Here is a 9,566-nt window from a genome sequence, read left to right on the forward strand (position 1 = left end):
AATGGTGGTGATGGTGATGATAATGACAATGGTGATGATGGTGAAGATGATAATGATGATGATGGTGATGATGATGATAATGGTGGTGATGGTTATGATGATCATAATGGTGGTGATGGTGATGATGATAATGGTGGTGATGGTGATGATGATGATAATGGTGGTGATGGTGATGATGATAATGGTGGTGATGGTGATGATGATAATGGTGGTGATGGTGATGATAATGGTGGTGATGGTGATGATGGTGATGGTAGAATGGTGGTGATGGTGATCATGGTGGTGATGGTGATGATGTTGATAATGGTGGTGATGGTGATGATAATGGTGGTGATGGTGATGATGATGGTTATGGTGATGATTATGGTGGTGATGGTAATTATGGTGATGGTGATGATTATGGTGGTGATGATGATGATTATGGTGGTGATGGTGATGATGATAATGGTGGTGATGGTGATGATGATGATAATGGTGGTGATGGTGATGATGATGGTGGTGATGGTGATGATGATGATAATGGTGGTGATGGTGATGACGATGATAATGGTGGTGATGGTGATGATGGTGATGATGAAGACTATGGTGATGGTGATGATGGTAGTGGCGATGATGATGGTGGTGATGAAGGTGATGATTGTGATGATTATGGTGATAATGGTAGTGGTGGTGATAATGATGGTAATGATAATGTCGAATGATTACGATGATGGTAATGGTGATTGCGTGGGTGATGATTACGATGATGACGATGATGTTGATAGTGATGATAATAATGACCATGCTGGTGGCGATGATAATGATGACAATGATGATGATGGTTATAATGACGGTGATGATGATAATGAAAGTAATGATAATGGCAATAAAAAATGAGAACGCGAAGGTAGATGTCATTACTTTTTTCCAACTTTAGTAATTTCTGATATTAACTATAATCATTATCATTACTATCATTAATGTTGTCATTACTATTATCTTTATCAGTATCATAAATATTGTCATTATCATCCTCACCATTATCGTCATTCGTAATAGTAGGCCTATCATTATTATTATAATCAGTATCATTAACGTTATCATCATTACTGTCATTATCATTATTATCATCATTACTGTCATTATCATTATCATCATCATTACTGTCATTATCATTATTATCATCATTACTGTCATTATCATTATTATCATCATTACTCTCATTATCATTATCATCATTACTGTCATTATCATTATTATCATCATTACTCTCATTATCATTATTATCATCATTACTGTCATTATCATTATTATCATCATTACTGTCATTATCATTATTATCATTACTGTCATTATCATTATTATCATCATTACTGTCATTATCATTATTATCATTACTGTCATTATCATTATTATCATCATTACTGTCATTATCATTATTATCATCATTACTGTCATTATCATTATTATCATCATTACTGTCATTATCATTATCATCATTACTGTCATTATCATTATTATCATCATTACTGTCATTATCATTATTATCATCATTACTGTCATTATCATTATTATCATCATTACTGTCATTATCATTATTATCATCATTACTGTCATTATCATTATTATCATCATTACTGTCATCATCATTATTATCATCATTGCCATTGTTATTATTCATCACATTCAAAATGCAGTTTAGAGGCGCCGCTCCGAAAAGGTGTGACGGATGTACCTACGCCCGCCATATTTAAAGGGAAAGCGAGATCTCAAACCCCAATCGCCTCTACTCTATCATAGCCTTCCACAGACCGATTCGGCGACGCCTAGCAACCGCCCCTAGCAACGAGCACTTGGTGAAAGCAAGCCCTCGTTCGACTGAAAAGTCACTGCGCCTTGCTTACAGTGAATTTTTCTGAGAATTTCGTTTCTTTGAGTGAAAATGCCAAGGAACTGTGTTGTCGTTGGTTGTTCGAGCCACTACATGATGGAAAAAAAAAGTTTAACCTTTCATATATTCCCAGATTGCGACAAGAAACCTGAATAATGGAAGCGATGGGTAGGCCTACAGGCCATGAAACACATGAACGCTGATGGGAGTGCTTGGGCGCCTGGTGGAAAATGTTTACATCTGCTCAGAACATTTTATTGATCTACATATTAATATTTTACAGCTTTTCAAATTCCAGAGACAGATAATTAATTTCAAACTCTTCTCTATCTACACTACCTATCAAGGCCAAACAATATCAACATTGTCGACATTAGGTTTTGGCAGTAGTCATACATTCTAAAAAGCACAAAGGCCATTCTATTATTTTCATTTTATTCCTTTTTTGTATTAAATTGATCTATCATAATTCATATTTACAGGCAAACCATCCCCGGATCCACTTCACCCAGACTTAATCCCAAGTGCCTTCAAGCACTGTCCATTAAATGAAAACAAAGCAGGTATGCAGTTGCCTGTTGCCTTTGTGTCTGAAATAGCACATGGTTCAGCAGAAGAAACAACTGAAGAGGGCCTATCACGAGGTCAAATTATTAAGGAGAGAGAAAAATGCGTTGTGCGCTTTTAGGCCTATACGTGATTTCATTGTCATCTTTGTATAAACGCCTAGTAAATGGGAAGAAGTGATGTTACGAAATGGCACTGATTTCATAGAAAAGTACCCTATTTAGCTAAACGTCTTACTTTACTCTTGCAAATTATGATATTATATCATTATTATCATCATCTGCTTTATTGATAGAATAGTCATAGATGTCAGAATATTCAATTTAAGGTAATTTCAAAGGATCGTCGATCCAGATTTCGGTGTGAGTACTCTTTCAGCTACACAGCTTCTAGGTTTGCTTCATATCACCTTTTCACTTCGGTTTTTGAAGAATCAAAGAATTCATATGCCATTTCCCTTCATGTTGATAGCGAGGTATCTGCAAGCGACGGGTTTGTTTTCACCAATCTTGTGACGTCACACCAAATCGGTCTCATATCATCTCCCTAACCCATTCCATTGTTTAGGGGTGTTTAAGGGGTCTATAAGGGGTATATGAGTACTCAAACCACATCCATTCTCATTTACTCTGTGAAAGATTGCCAAAGTACCCTGGATCACCTCTATAACCCTCGCCGTTGTTTAGGGGTCTATAAGGAGTCTCTAAGGGGTATGAAAATTTTCATACCATACCCAGTCTAAATTTAGGAATTTACTCTGTGATAGGTTTCCATAGCATCCTAAACAAACCTGCAACCATTTACTGTTGCTTCAATATTTAAGCGGTATGATTTTAGTTTTTTTTCGCGTCCTGACCCCTCCTAGGGACCCCTTATTGGAACGCCACATAGCCTAAGCCACGCAGGACCTCGGGACCTTTCTAACGTGCCCAGGAACTCCCCCAACTCCTTGTGGTTGCTGAGGAAAAGTGAACTTAAGTCTCTGGTTATGGTTTTACAGTATGAAAATTGTTAATATATAGCCTTGTGGCCGGCCCCCTTGTTTTCGGTTCAGTTGGATGGGGGTTTGTGTGTGTTTGTTTTATCATACTGTTGCTGTTATCATCAGGGCCCCGGGGCAAAGAACAGGGCCGGGCCCTCAGGCCACATCCTTTGTAGATGGGAAACGCCTTTTTTTTAAATGGGAAACGCTCAATTTCCCCTTAAACTTCTATGTTAATATAAACTGTATGTTACTCGAACTTCTAGTCAAGAACTTGCAATCAAGAATATGTTACTAATATCACATAACTTCAAAAATGTCGCTAGTTTGGCAGAAGATCGAAGACATTTCTTAAACCACTTCCGTATTTTCAATCTTGTCAACGTTAACTGCTGTAACCCCGTAACGGCGGCCCTGTTTGTCATCATTATTATCGTTATTTTTATAGTAATGTTCACATCATCATAAGACCTGTTATTATCATTAGTACCTTAATGTTCTTGTCATTATCATTAAGTGTATTATCATTTACTATCATACTACTATTAGTAATATGATAATGATTTTTATTATTATCATCGCTATTATCATTATTATTATTATCATCATTTTTATCACCATCATTATTTTTGCTATCATTATTATCATAACCATTAGTAGTAGTAGTAGTAGTAGTATAATCATCTACTATAATAATAACAGTAATAATAATAATATTATTAATGATAGTCAATATATAAATAAGAATTTAGCCTTTTAAAATTTTCAAAATTTTCAAAATGGTTCAGAAATGACCCCGGCGGTGACGGTGTTTAGGGCACACCCCTAGACAGGCATCTAGAAAACGAAGTGTTTTATGATGAAAGGATGTCAAGCGACAATATTGAGAACAAGACACTTACGGGGACTCAACTAACACCTTTCTTTGATAAATGCAAGACGAATAAACTAACATCGACCTTACTGTACCATGAAATGCCAAACCATTTCACTTACGACAATAAGAATGGAACGTGATTGAACGCTCACGAGCAACGTCATTTTTCAGGCAGAATACGTTTAGTTAACAACAGAATGGTAGAACTGTTCTATCTACGTTTGCTATTGACGTACAAGAGAGGTCCTACATCCTCTGAGGACCTGAGAACAATAGATGTTAGATATAGCACGTGTAGAGAGGCCGTTAAGGCAACGGGACTACTGAATGACGAAGCTAGATGGTTGCAGACTATCTTGGAGACGAAGTGGCGAAGAAGCGTCGACAGAGGCACCTGCGGACGGGTATAACGAAGTGGATGTACCAAACAGATAAAGTTTTGGTGCGCATGTATGTGTGTGTTTGTGTGTGCATATGTAGCTGTGTATTCTTGTGTGTGTGTCCATATATGTGCTTGTGTTTGTGTTTGTGTGTGTGTCTGTGTGTGTGTGTGTGTGTATGTATGTAGCTGTATGTTCGTGAGTGTGTTATAAAAATATAACTCTTTCAGAATGGTTCAGAAATGACCTCAGTGGTGACGGTGTTATGGACGACACCCCTATAAAGGTTTTTACGAGGTGAGTGAATGGGCTATACGCTACCGGCTCTCAACTACCGCTACGGTGCCTGAAGACGAAGAAGCGTAGACAGAGGAGACAACTGGGGGAGTGGCTAACGTATAACGAAGGGTATAACGAAGATGTTCCAAGATGAGGTCTTGGTGTGCATGTGCATGTGTGTGTGTGTTTGTGTGTGTGTGCTTGCGTATGTAGCTGTATGCTCGTGGGTGAGTGTGTGTGAAGATTCACCGGGGGAACTTAAAGATGAAATTTTGGAAACTCGCTAAGAACAACGAGAAACTCGAGATCTTCACCATAATTAAGAGGATGAGTGATGAAGACAGCGATGAAGGTCGTAGATCTCCTAAACGCCGATTCGACGCAGAAAAAAAACTATGATGGAGAAGAATCTGATGAAAGCGAACCGTCTAAGAAACACCATGAATATGTAGACTCTTAGATAAATAAACCAATATTTGGATTACATGCCCCTTTTATTTCACATTTTATAACATTGTTACGTAAGGGCGAATCCTCAAGTGCGCGAATCACCCGCGCGCGAATCGAGCAAGCGCCGCAGCCCAAGCAACAGCTGCTGCTTGCAATACTTTAAAAATATATAATGATGATAATAATAATAGTGACCATAAATTCAGTATGTAATACTTTAAAAATATATAATGATAATAATAATTGTGACCATAAATTCAGTAATAATGATGATTATGAAAATAACAATGGTAATTAATAATAATAATATTACTATCTCTTATTATTATTATCATTTTTTAAATTGAAAGCATTATTATCAATATCATTACTGTGATTGTTATCAGTGATTGTAGTAGTTGTTGTATTGTTATTAATATCAATTTTATGATCATATTATCATTATCGTTATTCTTATTCAATCTCCGTTATTGTTATTATTATTCGGATGATTGATGTTATTACTATCATTAATATTATTATTGTTAATCTGTGTTATCATTATCATTAGTATTATCATTCATCCTGTCATTATCATTATCATTGTTATCATTATCATTACTACCATTATTATACCATCATTATTATGATCATTATCATCTTTGCCATTATCATTACTATAACCACCATTATCATCATTATTATTATCATAATTACCTTTAATCTCATTACTAATTTTACAGTAAAAAGAGAGACATCAATAGAATGACTAACATCAAATCCGTTGTGAAGATAACTTTAATTTAATATGAAAAACTAATTTTAGTTTATTTGATTGGAAGTCTTCGCTCATTTTTCTTTTTTTTTTGTGCCATGTTTTGACTTTATAGTTTTTAAAGTTTTGTTTCGACATTTGACATTTGCCAAGTCGTGTCTCCCTGCCCTGCAAAAAGTAATGTTTTTCTTCAAATTTGTCCTGCAAATGTGCACTATCATTATCAACAACAGTGCTGCCGTAATTATATCATTATGGTTTTATATTCCTAATACTATGTTTAATTAGAATATTTCCCATAATACCCTAATGCTAACGTTAATTATCAGCATTATTTCAAATACTGTTGTTGAAATTACCGTACTTAATACTCCTGTCTGTAAACAATATCTAACAAGGCCGTTTGGAAGGGTTTCAGACCTCTGTCTCCCGCAGCTGACTTCCTGTAGTAGACGCCTTCTTGAGAGGAAGCAGGTGTTTCTCGGTTTGCTTTTACTCTTGGCGGCAGGGGCGGGTCCAGAGAATTTTCTGGAGGGGGGCACAGGGGGTAACAACAATAAATCTGAGGGGATCGCCCAAAAGTAACAAAAATTAAGGCTGCCCACTTCTATTTATGTATTGTACAGTTACACATTGTTTATGTTTTCATCTTGCTGTGTATTTTATATTGTTATATAATATTATATATTCATATTCATTATATATTGTATATTAATATATAAAGGGTCAATGACTATTGGGGTGGGGGGCACACAGGGTGGCCAATCAGATCGCAGGGGGGGGGGTGCTCCCACGTGCCACCATGGAAACCCAGTCACTGTTTGGCGGAAGCAAGCACGTGCCCCGATGAGAGCCGCCGCTCTTTAGACGCAGAGTCTAAACTCGCCACCACCTCATCTTCGGCACCCGTGGGGGGGGGGGGATCTCCTATCTCGTTGATACTATTACTACTATCACTGCTGCTACTACTATTACTACTACTACTGTTAATATTTCTACTACAATTACTACCACTGCTTTTACTACTACTACTATAACTACTGCTACTATTATAACTACTTCTGCTATTACTACTGCTACTACCATTACTACTACTGCTACTACCATTACTATTACTGTTACTACCATTACTACTACTGCTACTATCATTACTACTACTGCTATTACTACTACTGCTACTATAACTAATACTGCTACTATTACTACTACTACTACTACTATAATTACTACTACTATTATTACTAATACTACTATAACTATTACTTTTATTATTATTACTACTACTACTATTACTACTAATGCTACTACTATTACTATCACTGTCATTACTACTACTATTACTATTACTCTCATTATTACTACTATAACTACTATCACTACTACTATTAGTAGTACTACTACTACCATTACTATTATTACTGCTACTATTACTACGAATGCTACTATAATTACTTAGACTAATATTACTACTACTACTATCATTACTACTACTATTACCTACAACTACTAGTAATAGTGATAATTATGATGATAATAACATCTTGATCACCCGCAGTACAGTACTACCATTACCATCCTTATCATCAATATCATTTTAACAGTAGAAATAATAAGAGTATATCATCATCTCTTCTCGCCACATAAACAAAAGTTAACCTCAACCCCACCGAGAACCACAGATCGAGAGGTATTAATAGCGGCAATTTATCATCTAACAAGAGCTCAAACATCCGAGGCAAATCAACGCATTTAAACGAGTGGACAGTGGTTTTAAGGCGCTGTCGCACTAGCACTTTTTCCGTCAAGTTTTTTACAATTTTATTTGCCATAAATACTAACATTCTCGAGTATAGCTCTTGGTTTTGACTATGTTTGGCTGAAAAAGTTGACGGAAAGGTTTTCAGACGGAAACGATCATTATCGCCCGACTGGAAAATCGACAATTCGTTAAAAAATGGAGAAAAAAAAATCACAAAATTGTCAAATTGACGGAAAAAGTGCTAGGGTGACAGCACCATTAGTTGTTAGGAGACCGTAATAAGGAACTGTCCACGTGTAGAGATAATGGGAAGGGGGGAAAGGGTATCTGGAAACACGTGGCAAGTTTCGTTGTGAAGAGGTTGTGTATATTGAGACTAATATGGTTAAATATTTGTGTAATAATAGGGTACCTCTATTTCGCTACGTTGCTCTGCCAAGGGATGGTTTCCTTATGTGGATACGTGACTGATAGTTGTTAATCATTTTTCTAAAATACTTCAAAAATTTTGCCGAAAGAATTGTTGACTCTGCCAAACAATGATGAGGATGGTTCTCAATATTTTTTGAATGATCTTCTATGTCGCTGAAGATCATATAAAAAATAGAGAAACATACAAATTAAAAAAAAGGAAAACGAGTGGTATTCGTAACATCTAAACACAACAAAAACACACTGAATCCATCTTACATTTTTATGTAATCAACCAGTAAAGACCTCTATCACATTTTTTTTTTTTCTAATCATGAAATAACTAGCTAGTTTATAAGGCACATTCCGAAATGGATTAGGTCCGTATACCCTGATGCGTTCAACATCGCACAAAAAACGGTATTACAACAGGCGTAAAAATCTGCAAATGTCATCTGCCAACTCAAATCATTGATTTGAATCTCAGGCAATTTTATCAAGGAAAATTCTCTATATAATTGGTTTTCAAATCTCTAAATATATAATATGATAGTGATAGAGATGGGGATAACAACAATGATGATAACAATTACAACGATCATGATAGCAGCAACAGTAACAATAACAACAAAAACAGAAACAGTAACAACAACAAAAACAGCAACAGTAACAACAGCAATAGAAACAACAACAACAGCAATAGTAACAACAACACCAGCAACAGTAAAAACAACAACAGCAACAGTAACAACTACAACAGGAACAACAACAACGTCAACATCATCAAAATACAAAATTTATTAGGTATTATTTATATTCTAAAATATATCAAACTCTAAGTTAGGTTCTCTAATTCGCACAATTCCACCAAGGGTCAACTACTGTGAAAACTAGAAACCAAAATAGGCCTTAAAAAGAACGCAGGTTTCCAATTCATAAAATGTACTCGAAAACTTACCTTTTAATAATCCAATTGTTTAATGAAAATTTAAAAATTGGATGTATGATGCACGACTCTTTGCAAGTAAAAACGATTAGTGTAATGAAATTCTCTATATAAAGTGTAAATGAAATGCAATGTATCTTTCTTTTCAAACGTCAGAAATTGGAAAATGCGTTGCTGTTATAATACAATAAAATGTATATTTTCCTTTATTTAGACTAACCTCTTGGACCAAAGCTTTAATGAGAAACAGTTAACCTAGCCTCTCCCGGCTCGCACGTGACTCAAAATACA

Source organism: Penaeus vannamei, chromosome 37 (assembly GCF_042767895.1).
Source record: "Penaeus vannamei isolate JL-2024 chromosome 37, ASM4276789v1, whole genome shotgun sequence".
Taxonomy (NCBI): domain Eukaryota; kingdom Metazoa; phylum Arthropoda; class Malacostraca; order Decapoda; family Penaeidae; genus Penaeus; species Penaeus vannamei.